Source organism: Mastomys coucha, unplaced genomic scaffold (genome assembly GCF_008632895.1).
Source record: "Mastomys coucha isolate ucsf_1 unplaced genomic scaffold, UCSF_Mcou_1 pScaffold22, whole genome shotgun sequence".
NCBI lineage: Eukaryota > Metazoa > Chordata > Mammalia > Rodentia > Muridae > Mastomys > Mastomys coucha.
Genome location: NW_022196905.1, coordinates 98,280,078 through 98,302,790, shown reverse-complemented (window position 1 = coordinate 98,302,790; position 22,713 = coordinate 98,280,078). Strand labels below are relative to the sequence as shown.

Here is a 22,713-nt window from a genome sequence, read left to right as displayed (position 1 = left end):
CTTTCAACAAATCCACACAAACCTAATTCTACCTCTTACAACAAAAACAACAGGAAGTGACAACTACTACTTTTTCTTAATATCTTAGTATGAAAATTAATATTACCAACATACCCTAATCAATTAAAATTCATTAATATGAGGAATTAGAGATTTGTTGATTGACATCCAATGGTCTCTCTAACTTGGTAATTGGAGAAATAGATCCAATATTGTACAATCTATATACACTTTCAGCTTGTTTGTTTGTGACCATGTCTGGCTGTGTACTACATAAGGGTCTTGAAATCTTGCTTCTCCTATCTCACCCTCTCTATTAGTAAGTAGTATTGTTTATTTCATGTTTTTACACTATACTATGGTTTTCAGAACAGCTTATATATTTCAATAGTATTTATATACCTAAAGAAACATAGATAATTAACTAGGGAGATGGCTTGTAGGAAAGAGAACAACAAAGAGTGAGACTGAATGCTTTGCTTGACATTTGTAGCTCTTGTAATCAAGTTTGAAGAAGAGGACTTTATAAGTTACTCTTTCTCTGAGATGAATGCTTTTCCAAGTTATCACAGCTAATGAATTCTTACCCTCACATAATGTCTGGTCCACCCTCCAAGCAGAACCATTGTTCATTGAAACAGTTGGTGAATGACTTTATGGATAGACCATCTTAATACATATACCATTTCTTAAATGAATGTAACCTGTTCTCTGTGGGCTGAGAATAAAGTCACTTATTTAATTAGCTTTGACCATAGCAGGAAGTCTGTATCCAAAAATCGTGCCTACAATTCATTTCTTGGTGAAGCAGAACTATCAACTCTCAGCTTAGCTAAGATGGAGGTAAAATCCTTTGGTGATGTGAGGGGCCTTATTACAATGAAATCCAATGTCTAAAAATTGTTCTTATTTTGGGCTTGTACCACAGTAAGAGCCAAGATTTTAAACTCTACTATATACAAAACAAACAAACAAAAAGACTTTATATATTTATGTTCATTTAAGAAAATACTACAAGTGATGGTGGTGCACACCTTTCATCCCAGCACTTGGGAAGCAGAGGCAGGCGGATTTCTGAGTTTGAGTCCAGCCTGGTCTCCAGAGTGAGTTCCAGAACAGCCAGGGCTATACAGAGAAACCCTGTCTCGAAAAACCAAAAATAAAGAAAGGAAGAAAGAAAGAAAGGAAATACTAGTAGTGATGGATTATTTTGAAATATACAGTTGATATGTTTGGAGTTATTTAAAATTTATATTGAGAAAAATGTATTTTCAGTATTGCTGTAGATGAGGGTCTACATAAGACTGTTAAACTGATTGTTGTTTTATATCAAACAACTTTTATAATACTTATTTTTATTGTTATAATATTTTATAAAGTTTAAGGACTATGACAAAAAAGATATTGTAAGTACTGAAGGGGGGTCTCTGGGAGGAGTTGGGGTACAAAAGGGAAACAAGAATGTGATTTAATTCTATTGACTTAAAATATGTTTTTAAACCGGGCAGTGGTGGCGCACGCCTTTAATCCCGGCACTTGGGAGGCAGAGGCAGGCAGATTTCTGAGTTCGAGGCCAGCCTGTACTCCAGAGTGAGTTCCAGGACAGCCAGGGCTACAGGACAGCCAGGGCTACACAGAGAAACCCTGTCCCAAAAAAAACAAAAAAACAAAAAAACAAAACAAAACAAAAAAAACAAAACAAAACAAAATATGTTTTTAAATGTTAACAAGTTCAGTTAAATTGAAATCATGTAACTTTTCTCATCATAACACAATAAAAGTTTAAAAAAAAAAAAAAGGCTTGGGGAGAGCTATGGCCTGAGACCTCTGCTCTGGATGTGCGGGTGGCCAAGGATGTTTGGTAGGGGCTAGATGGGACTAGCCACTAAGTTTTGGGCAGCTGGAGAAACGGAGACAACAAATTGGTAAGGGCATTCGTTTCCAGGTGGGAGATATCTGTGCCCAACAATTGTGCCTAGAAGGAAAATTATAAAGGAATTACCTCTGTGTGTCTGTCTGTCCATCTGTCTGTCTGTCTTTTATCCAATGATTTAAGGGTCTCGGGAGTGGGTTGGTGGTGCTGAAACCTCCCAGAGCCAAGGCTGGGTAGAAAGGGAAGACAGGAGCACCCCCCTTCCCGGGCAAAAGCTGTGGACATTTTAGAACTACCCAAAACACAGTACCAGCAGTAGATATGCTCATGAGCAGCATCTAAGCATAATTTTATCTAATCATTTATCTAATCATTCTTGGTTGAAATGTGGTGGACAAATTGTCATAGACTGTTCTTGCACCCTCTCTTATTCTTCAGCTAGTAAGTCAATACCTGTGATTTCTGAGTGTAAAACACAGGAAGGCTACAAGAGAAAAGAAGTAAGACAGGGCTTGGCCCACAGGATGATCAGGATTTCTCGATTAATTCTCTATCGAGTCTGAGGCCAGTGTGGGATGCATGAGAGACTGTTTCAAAAACAAAACAAAGGACCCAGCAACAACAACAAAAAAGATGTCGCAAAAGTTTGACTATATCCAAATACCTTCAAACAAGTTAGGACTGTTAAAAATGTTCCCAGCAAAGAAATTACAGGGAACACTGGCTGTCTACTGACTGCTGGACACATGCGATGGGCAGTTTTCTTTGGAAAGACGTTTTAGCCATTCACCACTATGCTAGACATCTCAACCCCTTTCTTTAGAATTGTTTTCATTTTCTTCGTACACTCATACTTCTAAAGTGATGTATTTGAAACCCACACAACTTTAAAAGTAATTTGTCCTAACAATTCTAACAGGTATCATGATTATTACTAAGGCAATAATACTCTTGAAATGACTTTCTTATAAGGCAGCAGCGCCTGCCTATGCTCTCCCGGAAGGTCAAAGTTCCTAGGGCTGGAGGCAGCTTCGGAAACAGATACTTGAAAATCCCCAGGGGGGAACGCTTGACTTGGTGCTCACACACGTACCTGATGCAGCCAAACACACGTAAAAGGTAGGAGTAAGAAAATGCAGAAATCCACAGAGAATAAGGCACACCCACTGTCTTGACAACATCTACTCTTCATCACCTACTGCAATAAAAACTACACAAAAACTACATGGTACAGATAAATAGTTTGATTTTCCTTTCAACAGAACAGCCATGTAAGGGGCATGAAATAAAAATAAAAGTACCCCCCAATCCAGAAATTACATTACAAACTTTTGAAAGCTGATGACCAATGGTTTATTTTTTCACTATTTTTTTCAAGACAGGGTATATTCCTGACTGTCCTGGGGCACTCTGTAAACCAGGCTGGCCTTGAACTTACAGCTGGCCTGCCTCTGCCTCCTGAGTTCCAAGATTAAAGATGTGTGCTACTTCACCAAGCCTGATGGTCAATGTTTTAAACACTAACTCTGGCTCAAGAAAATGTCAATCATGACACATGTATGATGTACTTTTCTGCCTCCACCCGTCCCTATAGAATTATCCTGATAAACTGCCAGGAAACAGAAAGAAATCTAAGTTTGCCCCGAGTCTAGTAATTGCCAGCACATCCTTCAGGCACCCTGGCTGGCCACAGTAGCTGTATTTTAGTAGCTCTGCTTTCTTGACACAGCGTCTCACTGTGTAACTTCAGCAGCCTGGAACTCATCCAACACTCAAGAGATCCTCCTGCCTCTGCCAGCCTGTCTCCAAAGTGTTAGAATAAAGGCCTGGCCACAGTATCTACATCTTAATAAATTACCAGCAAGATACCTGAGAGTGTGCCTTCCCCAGCTGAGGGGTCCAAAGTCATGGTTATGAGTACCCTAAATCCTCAGCTCCTCCCCTCTGTGGCAACAGTGTAACCACTGGTCACCACATTACAGAGAGAGCTGCGGCACAACAGGAATCCAGAGTCTGATAAAAGTTACAGAATAAAGAACAACTACAACAAAGTGCAGATATTTGCAGGAGGCAAACCAGGAAGAGCCACTGCTTCCTCCACCTGACAACACAGTAGATTTCCAGACTGTAGAACTGACTGGCTCAGAGGCAGCTGAACTAGCAGCGGCAGGGAGCTGGTCTAACCCAAAGTACTTAATGCACTTAGGGCTTAGTAAAGCAGTTGATACAGTGACCTGAGAAGCCAGGACCCTGATCAACTGCAACTTCGGTGGCCTCAAGAACCACAGAGCAACTAAGAGGCCTAGAGGCAGACAGTGGATACATTTAGTAGCAAGAGAAAGAAGAGAGCCATAAGGAACACCATTTAATCTCAGAAGTAACAGAAATTGTTCAGATTGGTATAATAAAATTTGCATGGAACATTACTTTGGGAAGTGTGGGAAGGGCAAATGAGGGTGAGTCAAAGCAACAGAGATGGCAGACAAACAAGCTGCTACAGTGTTGTGCTCCCTTTAATCCTCAAGGGAGGGCCTGAAGGTTTCCATGCACAGTAACTGCCTCTAGCCCCAAGATGGCAAGACAGAAGGAACATGTTTGAAACTCTGGGACCCAAGGCTGATCAACATCAAATATATCCTGATATTCCACTCATCAGTAAAGTTCCATGACAAATGTCACCCCTTAAGCGAAAGAGTTGGTTAGCAAAACCCAACGGGAAGAAGGGCTCAAAGGTTGAATTCTGATGCTCAGATGAAAAGCCAATGGTGCATTTGTACTCTCCAGTACACACATGGCTGGGGCTGGAGGTCATGAGAATAGTCTGCAGATACGTGCTGGAACAAAGAGCAGCAGAGACGGGGAGAGGAGAACTAAAACTTGGCTAGCCTTGTTTTTTAAAGCATAAATTATCATTTCTAATGTCTTTAATGCTGAAAAATAGCTTCTCCCTTGACAGATCTGTTTACCTTCCCAGAAAAAAAAAATTATACTTCAAAAGCTGAGGGGTTAGGGCCATTTCTCAGTTGGTGTCCTATCTGCCTAGCATGCATGAGGCTGCCCGACTTACACGGGGCTGGGTGGTCCTCATCTGTAACCTCCAAACACTGGGCGAGCTAGAGGTAAGGTGATAAAAAGTTCAACACCCTTGGTTACAAAAGAGGTTCAAGGCCAGACTGAGCTAAGAACCTTGCCTCAAAAGTTAGCAGCTGCTACAAAGTTTAAAAGAGAAGAGTGGGCCAATCACCGAGATGCCTTTAGTCGCAACTCTTAGGAGAATGAGGTAAGACTGTGAGTCTGAGGCCAGCCTGGTGTACATAGCCAAATTCTGATCAGTCAGGGCTACACAGGGAGACCCTGTCAAGAAAGAAAAGAAAGAACAGAAAGCAAAAAAGGAAAAGAAAGAAAAGGGAGGGAGGGAGGGTGGGACTGTAATGGCCTGTGCTAAGTGGGTCGAAAGAAATATATAAGTGACCATCTCAAAGCTCAAAAGAGACTCAAGAATGAACTGAGAAATCAGGAGGGGCAGGGAAAGCCTCCCCACCCCGGGATATGGGGCTCCAGCTATATCCTAGCAAGCTTGTTTGTGTAAGCAAGGCGTGCTTCTAGAAAATAAAAAGCCTTAAAAGAAGGAACCCTACGTAATTGGAACTTCCTGACACGTCAGTCACTCTCAGGACTCTCATCTGTGGTCTGGGCAGCTATCTTCAGAAGGACAGATCTCATGAGAGACAGAAGTACAGAAGAACTGCCTCTGGGCTGCAGTTGTGGACACTAACGATAGCAGCAACTAACTCTGAGCCAGGAACTACTGCATCCGTTTTACATAAATTATCCTCACCACTAACCACACACTCACATCTTCATTTTAAAAGGAAGTCAAGTCACTTCACCGTGGACCTCTATCAGCTAGTGACACAGTAGGAATGAAATGTAGGCAGGACTCCAGAAGGCATATTGGATAGTGTCATAGTCAAGGGACACAGGCAGCCAACAGTAAACCCTCCATCTTCCATTTCCTTCTAATGAAGGAAAGACAAGTTTTACACAATGATCTGAAATGCAGAGCATGCTTTTCTAGACAGGAGTAGAAAGAAGGCATGGACAACGTCTGCCCAGTGACAACACTCTGACGTTACCACTTAGTTACGGGGAATAGAAACACGCTGTGGGGCTGGAGGTGGCTCAACAAGGTGTGAGAGCTACAGTTCAGTTCCCCAGAACACACACACACACACACACACACACACCCCACACAAGCCAGACAGTCACACAACTGTAATCCGAGGGCAGGGCAGGGAGCAGGAGGTGGCAGACATGACAGCTAGATCCCCACAATTCACTGGCACGACCAGTCAAGTCTATTTGTGAACAAGAAGTCCACCCAGAATCCCTATCTCACAAGATGGGTGGAGATCAATGGAGAGAAATACCACACCAATAGACCATTGGCCTCATACGGTGTGCATACACTCACACTCATATGCTCGAACTCATGATTATGTGTGAGGGTATGCACACAAGGTCTGCTGACTGGTCTCGTCTTGTGGTTTAAAAGTCTCCCATATAAACTGCAAATTGGCTGCAACCCAGACTCTTCTCTTAAATGTCCTAAAGCCCTCAGCAGAGTGTACAGTCACACGCAGGCCCCTTAAACAGTTTCCCAGGCCTTACCCCAGATCTGCAGCCTCAGAGTGACAGCAGGAGTTTGTGGAAGCTGTCTAGGTCCCCTAAGGAACGGCCCCCTACCTGCTCCGGCCATTCTGCAGACATACTACTGCTCTCTCTCCCTCTACAATGATGAAGGCTGATGAATACCAGAGTAGATTAGTTCCTTTCTCAAGAACCTTCGGCGGAAGGGGTCGAGTCAGGCCTGTAGTCCCAGCACAAAAGGGGCAGAAGCAGAAGGACTTCAGGGCCAGCCTGAGCTACATAAAACTCTGCCTCAGAAAATGAAAAGAGCTGGTCAGGTGAGTCAGCCACACCAATCTGAGGAATCGAGTTCAGTCCCCAGCACTTCAGGGGTGCTTCCCAAACAGTTGTCTTCCGAGCCCACACTGGCAGTGACTGACATGGTCATGCATCCACCCATGATCTCTGGTAAGTAATACAATTAATATTTTACAACTAAAAGAACCTCAGATGGAATGCCTTTTGTTCAGAAGTCCACACTCCATAGCAGGATGTGCTCTCCTACCACCCCTGCCCCACACTGCCTCTGACCCCAGTCTGCCACAGAACCAAGTTAGAGGCTGTTCTTTCCCGGTCAGCTCCTGCTCAAATTACCTACAGACTCTGCAGTCAAAATCAGTCTCCTCGTTGGAGAAACTACCCCAAAGTGCAGCTCATGCAAGACCGCACCACAGACTGCAGACTGCCATGAGCCAAATCCTCCACAGCTATTCTCATGCTGGTTGCCCCCTTGAAGCAGGGTGAAGGCACAGAATTTCACACCATGAGTGACCTGCTTGAGTCAAAAGCTTCACCCAGTTACAACCCAGCACAGTAATGCCGACATGTTACCTCGTAAACCTTGGTTTTAGAGTCTCTGATAGGGACAGTAATGGCCATGACCTTCACAACTGAAGGGAGAAAGCTCAGAGTTTGGTCACTGTCCTGAGGTCAACGATCGGATTCCCACGAACTTCCTTTCCTACTGCATGGTAGAGTGATACTAAGAAGGGTTCTCTTTTCTCAAAACAAAAAGGAAGGGAGGGAGTAAGAGGCTTTTAAAGTCGAAAACAGGGGCTCCTGAAAGCCCTTTCTGCTTACTCAGTTTTGTTCTGCTATGAAGGGCATTTCATAAGACTTCTATTGAGAAGCCATTTCTTGCTTTCCTTCAAAAAAAAAAGAAAGAAAGAAAGAAAGAAAGAAAAAGAAAAAAGAAAGCAAGCTCAATGTACCAAGTTTTAGGAGCCCTCAGTCTCCCTCCCTCTCCAGCTTGGCTTTCCACGATGATCTACAGTAACTGCCTGCAGTCAGCATTGCTGCCCAGAGAATCGCCTGCTTCACCCTTAAAACAAATAGCACTTTGTGGGGAAACTGGAAGCCAGCCCAAAGAAGGAGGGGAGAGAAACCAAGAAAAAAAGAGTTGGGGCCAGAAATGGAGTCAACGCCCACACTCTGGTCTCCACACTAACACAGGTAAGAAGGGACTGAAAGAAAACGAGTTCAGACCAGCACAGGCCTTACCCCCTCACCCACCTCCCGACTCACTATGAAAAACCAAGTCCAAGGCTTGAAAAGGTTGTGATGGGCAGCTCATTATCCAACACATGTGGCTTTTGTTGTTAATGAAACATTGTTGCATGTAGAAGCTCCTACCCCTCCCAAGCCAGTTACACTGCAGAGAGGAGCTCCTCCCACACACACAGGGGAGGAACCTCAAGTTTTGAGAAAGCCAAGGTCACACAGCAGGCTGTAGAAGAGAGAGCAAGCTCAGAACGCCTGTTCTTTAAGCCCAAAGCCCAGGTCTTTCCCACAACTCACATCCATTGTAAGAGGCGATTTTAAAATACACTTTGGAAGCTCACCAAACGCACTCCTGTAAGGACAGGTAAAACAAGGCAGGTTTTGTGTTCCTGAAAATAATTTGGTGCCAGAGATGAGGGTTGTCACAGCAACAGACTCTTGTACAGCCTTATACTGGTCAGTCCACTGTCTGGGCCACGGCTCCAGGAAGGCTGGAGTTGGGCTCTCTGTTCTACTATGCTTCATTTGCTTGTGTTGGTTACGGGAAGCGTATGAGCAGAGGCATAGGATTTTCTTTGTTTCCAGTCAAACTCTGATGCTGATCTCAAGACTGAAGTGATATGGAAAGTTAAAGAAATTTCTAGAACAGATTTTACAGGCAAAGCATAGTATCCCACACCTGGAATCCCAGTACTTGGGAGGCAGACACAGCAGAATCACTTTGAGTTCAAGGGTGGATGAGCCTGAGCAGAGTGAGATCTGCTCTTAAAAAAAAAAAAAAGGCTAAATTAAACAAACAAAGCAAATCTGGATCTTGAAGCTAGCCTGCTTGGGTTCAAATCACCCCTCATCCACTTAACTATAATCCAAACTATGCGACCTTGAATTTACTTGGCTGTCCTTGGTGACTGGGCGGAGCAGCCAACTGAGGACTGACCTTGGTTTCCTCCACTACAAAACAGGGCTGCTGTGCAGAATAAATGAGCTAACACATGTAATAAAGCGCTCACTGCCAGCGACACCAGGAAAGCTGCAGTAGTGTTTCCTCTGGGTGCTTCCAGATTGGGGGTGGGCGGGAGCTTCTCTCTTCACTTTACACAATTTCACTTTATAAGGAGCTTAACGAAGGCATCTTGAAGGGGTAGGGAGAGCCAGGCAATAGTGGTGCATGCCCAGCTTTCTTGGGAGGTAGAGCCAGGCAGATCTCGGTGAGTTCAAGGCCAGCCAAGGCTGTAACAGAGAAACTCATTCAAAAAACAAAAAACACATCTTGTACAGCTTTTTAGTCCACATGTCCCAAACCACTGCAAAAACACTTCCTGCATGTGAAGAATGTACCCATTTTCCTGATACCACAAACTTGTTCCATAATGAGAAGGGGAAAAATATCCACGCCAAATCGTTACTATTGTAAGCATTTGCTGAGGGACTTTTAAATGCAGCCATTCTAAAACCTTCAAAACATTGGCAATTTAAAGCTTGATTGATTGGCTAGAGCCATCCCCCCCCAATACTTCCAAGCCACAGAAACAGGGTTAATACACCTGAAGCAGGACACACCTGAAACTACAGCGCTAGGGAAACAAGGCAGAAAGATCCCATGTTTCAAAGTTCAAGGTTAGGGTTGAAGAGAGGGCTCTTCTGGAGGACCCAGGTTCAAGTCCTAGCACCCATGTGGCAGCTCACCACCCTCTGTTGTTCCAGTTCCAAGAGATCCAATGCCCTCCTGTCCACTTCTGACCTCAGAGGACAGCAGGCATGCATGTGGTATGCAGACATACTACACATAAAATTAAAAACCTTTTACAACAGTTATATTAAAAAAAAAAAAAACAAAAAAAGCCGGGCAGTGGTGGTGCACACCTTTAATCCCAGCACTTGGGAGGCAGACAGAGGCAGATTTCTGAGTTCGAGGCCAGCCTGGTCTACAGAGTGAGTTCCAGGACAGCCAGAGCTATACAGAGAAACCCTGTCTCGAAAAACCAAAACAAAAAACAAAAAACAAAAAACAAAAACAAAAAAAAACAAGACGGGGCTGGAGAGATGGCTCAGCGGTTAAGAGCACTGACTGCCCTTCTGGAGGTCCTGAGTTCAAATCTCAGCAACCAGATGGTGGCTCGCCCTCTTCTGGTGTGTGAGGACAGCGACAGTGTACTTACATATAATAAATAAATAAATAAATCTTTAAAAAAAAAAAAAAAGACAAGGGCTAGAGAGAAACTCAGTGGTTAATAGCACTGGCTCTTCCAGAGGTCCTGAGTTCAAATCCCAACAACGACATGGTGGCTCATAACCACCTGTAATGAGATCTGGTGCCCTCTTCCGACTGTCTTCTGTCTGAAGACAGCTACAGTATACTTACCTATAATAATAAACCTTTGGGCCGAAGCAAGCAGGGACTGAGCGAGCGGGGTTGACCAGAGTGAGCAGAGGTCCTGAATTCAAGTCCCAACAACCACATGAAGGCTCACAACCATCTGTACGCTACAGATATACTCATATACAGATATGTACTCATATATGTATAAAATAAATAAAATCTTTAAAAAAAAAAAAGAAAGAAAAAGAAAACTAACTAAGCATGTGACAGAGTGAGACAGAAAGCTATCAAGCGAACAAGCAGGCAGGCAGTTCCTCCATGGTTCCTGCTTCAGTTCCTGTCCTCATTTCCTCTCACTGTGGCCTAGAAGTACAAGCCAAATAAACCTTAAAAACAAACAAACAAACAAGCAAACCCAACCCTCAAGCCTCAGCTGCATTACGATTTAGGGGCCAGGTGGATTTTCATAACACTGTCTCAAGAAGAAAAGACATTTAAAGTTTTCTCTCGGAAAGGATTGGTTCAGTTCACACGGTGGTATCACTGCTAAGGTTTAGGAATGCGACCTACAGACGAAGGCTCTCTTCCCAGAAAAAAGGCAAGTTGCAGCACAGTTCACTAGCTGCTGGGGGACTGAGGGTGAGGAGACAAAAATGTGTCCTGAGGAATCCTTGCAGTGGGCTCTGAACTTGGCTAGTGCAGAGGTCTCCTGAAACTCGTGCCCTCTCTTCTGTTCCAGAGGATGTATGTGCAAGTATAATTCAACCGAATTAGGATGCTCCGAGCAGATAGTGTCAACCAGAGGCGCACCAAGCTAGTGACAGTACAGATCCGAGGACGAGTCTTGCTTAGAAGCGCCCACGGGGCAGGGCTGAACCGTCCTCCCTCTAGTTCATACCTACTGTCTAGGGATTTCCCCTGGGCTACACTTCCAGGCCAGCAACAGAATGCATACCCAAATGCAAAGACAGAAAACATCACATTCCAAGTTGTGTTCTACTACGTGTGCCTCTGTGGGTGTGTGTGTATGGGGGGAAACAGGAGGATGGTACCACAGTTTGACTGGATTTTTATAAGCGAGCCACGTTTGCTGGAGCCTATAATCGTAGCCCTGTGTGTGTGTGTGTGTGTGTGTGTGTGTGTGTATAACATAAGGACGGTACCACATTTTGACTGGATTTTTATAAGCAAGCCACGTGTGCTGGACAGAGCCTATAATCGTAGCCCTTTGTGGGCAAGAGGTCTGACCCACTTTAAGGCTATCCTGATCTACACAGGGAGGTCCGGGCTAGCCAGGCCTACAAAGTGACACCCTGCCTTAGAAAACTAAAGAAGAATGTACTGTTCCAATCCTGCTTTTCCAATGTCTCTGGCCACAAAGGGCAGGCTATCCACTACTAAGGGCTGAAAGGCCTAGGCTCTCTTCAGCCCACAATGCTATGTTTGTTTAGTCTGCAGGAAGTTCTTATTTGAAATGTTGAATTAACCTTTTAAAATCAGATTTTACAAAAGAATCCAGATTTTGGCTTCCAGTTAAAAAAATAAAATAAAATAAAAAATTTGGCCCGCATGCTGAGAGGGCGGGCAAACAACTGTAAATAGACCCGCTTTAGAGAGAGGCCTTTTCCACATCTGCTCAGCCCTCCCCCTTCAGATTACACTGTCCCAGAGATGCCACAAAGCATCTTCAGAGCTGCTGCCTTAAGGGATTCCTTGGTATTCGCCCACCAGAAACACCTCTTGTTTCAACCTCACACACAGATCAGTGTCCCTTTTAGAACTAAGCAAAAGAAAAATGTTTTGTAACATAAAAACACTTTTAAGGAATTAAACTAAAAGGACGAGAAGAGGGGCTCCGTGGGTCAGCGTTAGGCCTGGATCAACCTGACTCAGCTCTCAGGAGCACACAGTGAAGGCAAGAATGGCCTCCACAATGCTGTCCTCTGACCTCCATATGCTGGGGGGGAGAAGCGAGCAAGTGCGTTGAGAGAGAGAGAGAGAGAGAGAGAGAGAGAGAGAGAGAGAGAGAGAGACACGGAGAACAGGAGGGGGGAGGGAGTGAGGGAGAGAGAGAGCAAGCATGAGAGCGAGGGGGCAAGAGAGGGCACAAAAGAGAGGAGAGCAGAGAAAGAGCGGTTTAAAAAACAAACAGGGCCTTGCCCTGGGGCGCACGCCTTTAATTCCAGCACACAGGAGGCAGAAGCAGGCAGATCTCTGTGAGTTCAGGACAGCCTGGTCTACACAGAGAAACCATCTCAAAAACAAAACAAAGAAAGAACTGAGAAAAATCTGCGTGTGTCTGTGTATAAAAAGGGGACATATTTCTGTAAGATACACAGCCATCCATCTAGATCATCACAGACTAGATGTTAGTCTGAAAACTACAACTGCTGAGGTAGGACACTTAGCTGTAGAAATCCAACCCACTAAAACCATACTTGAACTCAAAGGCATGCGGATGCCTGTCTACAAGCTCCGCAACTGAGAGGCGGACACGGGAAGATCAGGGTTCAGGGCCAGCCTCAAGTTTTAAAGGAAGAAAAAGAACACAAACACCACCACAAATCTGGGAGGCAGTATATGGCTCGCGGGTAAAGGCAGGCCTGCCCACAGCCTGCTGGTCCACAGCCTGCTGGTCTGAGTTGGATTCCTGAAACTACATCAAAGTGGAAATAGAAAACTGGTCCCCTAAGGTGTTCTCTGACCCCCACACAATCCACGCAGCACACAGGCCCACACACAATAATAAATAAATAAATAAAACTGTACAACTGCAACACAATGGCACCCAACCAACAAAAGTATAAACTGAATAAATGAAACAGACCCTAAGTATGATACGGGTGTATGGATATATATTTTTTCTTCTTCTTCTTCTTTTTTTTTTACTTTGGACATGTGGTAAATCATGTTTTAATACATCTGTCTGTTATAGCATTTATTCCACAAAGACATGCCCTCTTAGCAAACAGCTGCATTGCTTTTTAATATAGTTCTTACTGTGGTTGTTGTGGGGTTTGGTCTAATTATGAAGAGCATGCTCCACGTGTCCTAATGTGGCACCCTATCATGGATAAAGAGCATGCTCCACGTGTCCTAATGTGGCACCCTACCGTGGATAAAGAGAAAGAGAGCTAAAGAAAACGCCAGAACAATTGAGTGATATTACATTACTCTCTGAGGGCTGGGGAGGTGGCTCATTGGTAAAGTGACTGCTGAGCAAGCACGAGAACCCAATTCTGGATCCCCAGCTCACATAAAAGCCAGGTGTGACCGTGCTCATCTGTTGTGCCAACACGGAGAGGGAGGAGCACAGACTGATCCCTGGAGTTTAGGGCCAGCGAGCCTAGCCAATCTGTAAACTCGTATCTCAAAGGATAAGGTGGCAGGTAAGGAAGACAATAGTGACCTCTACATACTCCACAAGTACACCACACACACGTACCACCACCACACACACACATCCCACATACACACCACACATGCTCGAGCACACAACATACACAAGGGAGCACACACATGCAAACATACCACACACAAAACGCATACATACCACACACAAAATGCACACATACCACACACATGCAAACACACATGCATACAGACCGTACACAGACCACACAGACATACCTCACATACCACATGTGAGCACACACATGCACACACACACACTCACATGTACAAACCATACACAAGCATGCACATGCGCACAAACACACAGAAAATTACCCTCTGAATTCTAGGATTAATACTTGCCCTATGAAAGTGACCTGGGATGCCAAGGGTGACACATGACCCAGCAGAGCCAACCACACCACTCAAAGGAAAAGTAAGAAGTATACAACACAGCCCAACCCACTTCATCCTTAACTTAGAGTCTCCCTCTCACACAAATATCACAGGGTTTATGAGGTGATTACAAAAGAGAAATGAGAATGAAGCTTACAGGACACATGAGAACAGGCCATGAATACATGAGCCTGTTTTCAATCCCTGTCCCCCAGCAGGGGGGTGGCATGAAAACCACATGTGAAAATTGAATGCCCTCCCCATCCTCACCACCACACTTGTTCACCAGGGAGTGATTATTTGAAGAATTAAATAAGAGCACATAATACACTTCAGAGTACATATTTAGATGATTAATCAAGGCTAAAAAATAGTAGTTGTTATTATTAAGAACTTTGGGGACTGGAAATATACCTTGGCCAAGGAGTTCTTGCCTGGCATGCACAAAGTCCTGGGTTCAGTTCCCATCACAACAAACAAACCTTCAGGTATTCAATGCATTGTCCAATTACTTCCTGATCTACAAAATGGGAAAAGAACTTAACATCTGATGATAAACTGATTTCTAATACATGGATTGGGCACATGTATGTCACAGCACATATGGAGGTCAGAGAATTCCTATAGAGTCAGTTCTTTCCTTCCACCATGTAGACCAGTCAAGACTGACAGACAGCAGGTCCCTTACCTGTTGAGCTGTGTCACTGGCTCCAAGCTGAGTTCTAAGAGTTCTGGAGACTCCCATCACTGTTGTGAAGAGAGCTTCAACTGTCTACCAGCTCTTAAAATTCTGTTAGAGAACCAGTGAGGAGAGTGCTGACTGACAGAATTCCTGGGACTGAGCCAAGGGCCTCCTGTATGCTGCCCGAGCTTCCCCACTGAGCTATATCCCACATCTGTTGACAGCTTGTGTATACTCCACCTGATCACTCTATGCTGGCCCTACAGTGAGAGGAGCAGGTTTTCAGCAACCAACAACCTCTGGAGAGAATGGCTACCCCATCTTTCTCCTTCTGACCCGGAGGAACTCACAGTAGCTCTCTTGCCTGAGGACATTCAGGTAAAGCAGTGAGTTTCTGTGATGTGGGGAGCAGAGACTTCTCAAACATTGTTCCAAGCTGTATGAGAATGGCCATTCTTTAAATGATTAGTCACCAGGGAGATGGTGCAGCCTTGTTGGAGACCATGGCAGGCCCAGTTTCTCTTCCTTCTCTTCCTCCTCCTAACCCCAGCCCCTGCCTGCACATCAGAATGGAGCTCTCAGCTACTCCTCCAACATCATGCCTGCCTGCACACCACCCATGCTCCCCACTATGAGGATAAAGGACTTAAGCTTCTAAAATTAAAAGCAAGCCCCCCAATTAAATGCTTCCTCTCATGACCTGCCTTGGTCATGGTGTCTCTTCACAGCAGCAGGCACAGTGACTAAGGCACTATTACCAGCAAACACTCAGGGAGAGTCTTTAGGGAAAGACTTCATAGAAACCATCAGCACATTTGTGAGAATGGCAGCTGTCAAAGAAGGCTGTAGACATCATGGAAACTAATTCTCACACCTTTGGGTTCATAAACCAGTAAAATTTCAGAAGACCATCCTGACACTGCCACATTAAAATATGACCAAGGCCTGGGAACGGTGAAGAGGTTGTGGCAGGGGAATCTGGGATTTGAGGCCAGCCTATACTAATGACCCTGGCCAAAAGAAGAAATCAAGGCAGTGATGAGTCTCAGTTGGTTGAGTGTTTCTTGTGTTTGATCCCCAGCACTTAAAGTACTGTAATCCCAATACTTGGAAAACAGAAATGTGAAGATGACAGGTGCAAGGCCACCCCTAGCTACTATGCTGACTCGGGGGGCCAGCATAGGCTGCATGACACACTCAAAATAAGATAGATGGGTGGATAGATGGATGAACGGATGGACAGACAGACACATAGATGGGGGAGGGGGAGCGGCTATGGAACATCAAGAAACAAACCCCTTATCATTCTTTCACAAAGGAAACAATAGTAACAATCCAACCGGGCAGGAAAAACAACCTGACAAATAGAAACATCACCCAAAAAACAAAGCCCTCTTGAAACTGAATACAGTTAGCAGTAAAACTAAAAGGAAAAGCTTGCTGCATCCTGTCTATTCCTGCCTTCCCACAGGTTGGGCAAACTGTAGCCTCACATGGAGACATCTGCTCAAGAAGGGACCACAGGCACCATCCTGTTCAGGGCTCCTATGTCATAGCAGCACCAAGAGCCACACTAGGGACATATGCTGTCCTGGTCCTGACTGTGCAAGGAATCAAATGCTGCCTCCAAGTTCCCCATAACCCACACGGCTCACCAGCCACACCCTAGTGTTTTCTGCCAATCGATGCCCGGCTCTTGAGATGGCGGCTCTCAGTCTTGGCTGCTGCACACCGGAGCTACTTGGAGGAGAGGAAGGCTTTCATCTGAATGACCTCCACAACATCACATCAAAACCCCAAATAAGCAACTCCACCTCCAGAGATTCTGACTCACCAGACATGGTGAAGGATATGGACAGGTCTTTGGTATGTGTGCATGTTTTGTGTCCTATGTTTACATGTGTGTGCACATGCACGTGTAGGCTACAAATTAACGTACTTGTCATTCTCTAAGCACCTTTCCTTTTCAAAACTTTATATTATTATCAGTGCAAGCATGCATTTGTGCATGGGTGGGTGCATGTGTGCATGTTTGTATGAAGCATGGGGGGCGGGTAACATGAACGTAGATAAGAGAATAACTTTGTGTAGTTGGTTTTCTTTTTCTGCTGTGTATGTTCTAGGGACCGAACGCTGGTTAGCAGGCATATACCCACTAAGCCACCTCACCAGCCCTACCTTGGTTTTGTTGTTTTTCTTGTGCTGGGACCTGGGGCATGCCAACAAGGTTACGACCGCTGGCCAGGAATCTCCCTATACCTCCCCAGAAAGAAGGTTATAAGCACACACTACCACAGTTGGTTCAGGGATCAAATTCGGGTCCTCATGTGTATAGCAAGTGCTTTACCAACTGAGCCATCTCTCAGATCCTGGTATACATTTAAAAGAATCCCTCTGCTTCAGGTTAAAGGGAACTAAAACCTCATTTCTTAACATTTGATCTGAATTCATTCATGTCTTACTTACAGATTTGAAGGTAAACCTTCTCCTTCCATTCTTTTAGGCTCTCACATGCATAGCACAAGAAAAAAAAAAATCAGTGGGACACAAGACAGCAATGGCCCTGTCTCCACTCCACTGACAGAAAGACTTACTGGAATCACAACATTGCTTCTTCCTGAATCCTTACAGGATACAGTGGTTACTGGGGCTTGGACAATGCCCCTCAAGGAAGTCTTTCCAGACTGTAAATTTTTGTCAGAAAAACAGCTGTGCTAGAAGCCTGCCCCCTTGGGGCTTCCGCTCCTACAAGAACCCTGAGCCTTTCCGGGAACCACACCTTTGTGCTTCCCGAGGCAGAGTGACCAAGACAGAGAAAAGCCATGTGGGAATGAAATTCAAACTATGACGTTTTAGGCTGGCCTTGGTGTTACACCAGTAATTCTAGCACTTGGAAGGTGGAGACAGGAGGATGACCAGAATCTGAGGCCAGCTTGTACTTTGCAACTGTCTCAAAAAAGTATTCTTTTAAAAGGCTGTTGTGGGGGCTAGAGAGATTGCTCAGTAGTTAAGAGCACTGACTGCTCTTCCAGAGGTCCTGAGTTCAATTCCCAGCAACCACATGGTGGCTCACAACCATCTATAATGGGATCTGATGCCCTCTTCTGGTATGTGTCTGAAGACAGCTATAGTGTACTTACATAAATAAAAATAAAGAAATATTAAATATGTATATATATATATATATATATATATATATATTACAAAAAAGAAAAAAGAAAGACTGTTGTGTTTTCCCAAAATCTCTTTTCTGAAAGCAGCATTTCTTTCCCCTTTGCCTGAAATGGCAGGGCAGTGCTATGCAATTCTTTCCACAGCTTCTTCATGCCCACCCCCTCAAAAAACAAATAAGCAAAACACTGTCCCACGGTAGCTCCATGGTTCTCCCTAAAAGCTCCATCTATTTGTAGCCCTGTAGCTCACCTACAAGCCTTCTGATGACTAACACAAGCCTGTGTGGTTTCCCCAGAGCAAATCCCTCCTGGTTAGAGATTTCATAATCCAGAAGAGCTTTGTGTTACCTGTGAAGCTAGAAATCCCACTGCACACGCCTTCTTTTGGTTCAATTATATAAATAAGACCCGAGGGACCTCATTGTTTACACACCTTGGTGCAGAGGAGAAACCTTTCCTCTGAGCCTTTGTCTTCTTTAAGAAAGATTCTGACACCTAAAACTTCGAGTGAAAGCTTAATCAAATCACCTTCGCATGGCTGGGTATCCTCACCCATAACATTCAAAGGCTGATCCACTCTGGTATGATCCCTTCCTTCCTTTTCTGCTTGCCCAGAGAACTGACTCTAGGGTCTCAAACATGCTAAACAAGCATGGAGCTACGTGGAGCTACAGCCCAGCAATGTCGGACAACATCAAAGGGGTTTCAATATCCTACGTTATGTGTTCACCAAATACCCCTCAGGTTTCCCCTGTGCACCAGAACAGAATCGAGACACAACGAATTATACTATCTGGGTAGATGTGATCCCAGCAAGGGACAGAACACAGTGAACACGCAGAACAAAAGAGCTACATCTATGGGCATCCGATTTGGAATTTTGCTCCTTCAATACTTGGGAGAGCTACCACACAATTCAGGGGCTGGGGATTTATTCAGTGGACAGAGTGCCTGCCTGGCATGTGCAAAGCCTTGGTTAAATCCCCAGCACTGCACACATCAAGCATGGTGGTACATGCCTGTAATGCACTAGGAAAGGTGGAAACCAGGAGATCAGGAGTTCAAGGTCATCCGGGAGCTACAGAATGAATTGGGATTTGAGACAGACCAGTCTGGAATACGCTAATCTGTCTCCATCAATCTATCATACGTATTGCTGGGTAGATCCAAAATATTTGATGGACCTGGCCCTAAGTTCCCAGGATTTCTGACCTGTTTTCCTTTAAAGCATGTCTAGGAATAATTCCTAATACTCTGAGTGAAGTCATCAAAGCCACATCACACGCAGAATCGTAAAGGACCTGAAAGCTCAGTGCTGGGTCAGATGCTTGGTTCTAAACCCCAGTTGTCTCTTCTTCCATGACATAAAGCTGTCTACAGTATTCTGGGCAAAGAGAAAATGACCCAGAGCTTGAGTGGGAACCAAGTTCACACTGTCTACCTCCTCACAGGCTCAAAAGCAACTCCGATCTGGCAAGCTTCCAACCTGAGAAAAACACCAGCAACTCTCCTCCAGATGTCCGTACAGAATGACAAGAATCCCAGAGGAGGAAGTCGGCCTCTCGGAGGCCTGCGACAGTCCAACGGCAGCAAAATGGCAGCACAGGTGCACACGCTGAGAAAGCCCAAAGCCATGTGGACCATAGACTCCCATACGCCCCACACCAAAGGGTTAACCAACCTTTACACCATCCCTAGCACACTCAAAGACTGGGAGCACCCCAAATCTGTCTCATAGATGAGTGGCAACTGGCATTTCGCGAGGCCTATTTTTTCCCTGTCAGGATACAAGATGGAGCCAAAGTTCAAGAAAGTCGATGAGGTAACAGAAAGTTTAACTCAGCTTCCCAAGAGAAAGCGCTGTTCCCTGTATATAAATACACAGCAGTGCTTGCAACAACCCCTGTAGCTCTGATTACCTATAACCCGAGTCTGCAGTAGGTGCAAAGGCAGTTGGGAGTTTAAGCGAGGATAGAAGTTTATGTGCAGTAGGGCCCCTGAGCAGCATTCCAACTGTTCCTGGTTGGCCTCGACTATCTCAATCACCACACTGAATTCCAGGCCTTTCAGGAGCCAGGCTGACAAGATATGAAGGATTAGCATCCCCTGAAAGACTGACTAGAACTGGAGACTATTTTACATGTGTAAGTTAATCAGGGGCAAGGAGATATCCTGTGATCTGGAACAACTCCAGAAACTCCCATGAAACCCTGGGAGGGAGCCGCCTTTAGATCCAAGAATAACCAAACCGTCGAAAGACAGTGATCTTCTTCAGATGGGGAGCTCCCGGTGCCTTAGGATATTTAAACTAGCTACTTATCAAGTGTAAGAATTTGCCAAAGGAGTCAGACTGAGGCTCTCTAAAACAGCAGTCGGGTTACCTCAGCCCGCTTACCTCAGCGTTATCCTGCCACAAGCTCATCAATTAACTGCTCTCAAAACTATCTGTCTACTGATCAGGATCTGCCCAGACCCTTGTCATTTCAGGCCTACGCAGACTTGCTCTCCTAGGCTGGCTTCCGGCCTTCCTGAAGTTATTCTTCACGTGTCTCAAACCACTGCCCTCCACTCAGAGACATAATTTCACTTCTGGGAAGGCCACTTCAACACTCCCGCTCAACACTCCTGCTCACTGTCGACGAGAAGCATTGTCAAAGTTGGCACTACTTGTGTGTGTGCACCCACAGGAACGTGTACAGAAGTCACATACTCTATCCCTCTCCACTTTGAGATTAGGGTCTCTTGTAGAACCTGGACTCACCATCTCAGCTTGGCTGGTTTGGGAACCCAGGATTCCTCCCGGCTCCCCTTCCCAACCCTGGGGCTATAAACATGTGCCACACCCAGCTTCTCCTGTGGTGCCTGAGATCTGACATTGCTTCCTCATGCCTGTGTAGCAAGAGCTTAACCCACTAACTTTCCCCCAGGCCTGGGTTTGGCACCCCTGACTTTGTAGACAAGTTCATTGTTTGGGCTAGGAGCACTGTCCTATGAATTGAAAGCCGTCTGCTGTTACATTAGTTACTTGGGGGAAGGGTACGTATTAAACAAGAGTCAGTCTCAAATTCCACCATCTGGGTGGGTTCAGAGATTAAACACTTCCAGGGTGAGCAGGGCCACGGAGGCTGTTTAAATGGCATTTCTAACCACCATAAGGCAGTGACACCTACCCCCAGGCTATGATAAGCACACATTCTCCACATACTGCCAACTGCCAGTTGAGACAGAATGGTCCTGTGGAGAGCCTTGGGTTAAGACAAACACCTAACATTAGTGACTTTTGCTGGGCAGTGGTAGCACTTGGGAGGCAGAGGCAGGCAGATTTCTGAGTTCAAGGCCAGCATGGTCTACAGAGTGAGTTCTAGGACAGCCAAGGCTACACAGAGAAACCCTGTCTCGGAAAAAAAAAAAAAAGAACACTAGTGACTCATTTGTAGTTCACTTTTCCACTAAATAGTTAATAGGTTAGTGTTTTCTGCTCCAACTAGGCAAACCTATTGACTTCTCAAAGCTTCCAGTAAAGTGTGTGCACCCCTTGATCCCCTCCTTTGAGGCAATCCCACCCCTTACTGTCAGAAGTCTCCTCGGATCCCCGCCTCTGTCTCAACACACATTTTCACCCTGAACTATTGGACTCCTGCATGTTTATCTGCTCTTGCCCTGCAGAGATCCCCACCCCCTGAAGTTCACACAACATCCACTCTAGTCCCTGCTCAGTGCCACTATCTGCTGTGTCTCAGCTCACACACCAGCTCCAGCCATGAGAGAAATCCCTTCCAATGACCGCTTCAACATATGTGGCTGTGTAAGGCGGGTCATGTCTGCAATCACAGCACAAGGGGAGCTGTTTAGAGGGGAGCCCAGAGCTCCGGGCCATCCTGGGCTCTAGTGTGAGACCTTCCCCCATGCCAAAAACAAAACAAAAGAACATACGAGACCATAAATACAAAGATCCTTCTATGGTCTGAACCAAATTATCTACAACTTGCCCACAATATCAGGAAAGTCCAATTTCCAAAACAGAGTGCTCATATAACTATTTGGACACGCCAAACACATCAGACTGTTCTAAAATTAAATAAAGAAAAAGTTAAAAATTTAAAAAAAGGGGGGGAGAAGCTCAGAAATCTCTATAAAATATACAGCTTAACTGAGGGTAGGGGAGGCCACATGCTGACTAAGTTTTCAACGCTGTAGGCAAGGAAGGCCATGGCCATGGCTCAATACTTGGTTGCATCAGAAACACTCCACCCTCCCCTAGTGTAGAGTGGGGGAGGGGACCCCGGGTCACCTGAGGACAGCTTACACTCTGACCTCTTAATCTATTGGGTTTCCAACAAAGTTTACACACCTTCAATAAAAACTAGAGGAATCTAAGAGAGTGTGTCCCTGTGGACAGAGCTGGGAGCTCTCCGCCACCGTGGAATCCGGGCCAGCACTGGGGATCACTTCCTCATTTCTTTCCGGAGGACTCCCTAAATAATTAGGGGCAGTCAACACTCTGACCTTCTCAACCTCACTTTAATCTTCAATTCTTTTTCATGACCAGATATTGGATTTTAACTTCAGTTGGTGTCAGGCCTGCTATGCCCTGACCTAGCTGATAATATATATGTTGTGTTCATGAGCTGCAAAAACCAGATGGTATCTGAAGACGTCACAGACTGAGTGATTCCCCCCCCCCCCC

General features: G+C 45.2%; 1 protein-coding gene across 4 annotated transcripts in view; it reads right to left on the bottom strand.

Moving 5' to 3' along the window:
* The window catches only part of Lrrc8d (leucine rich repeat containing 8 VRAC subunit D), a 118,960-nt gene that overhangs the window by 94,546 nt on the left and 1,701 nt on the right, over nucleotides 1-22,713 (bottom strand). The gene's annotated exons all lie outside the window — the stretch shown is intronic.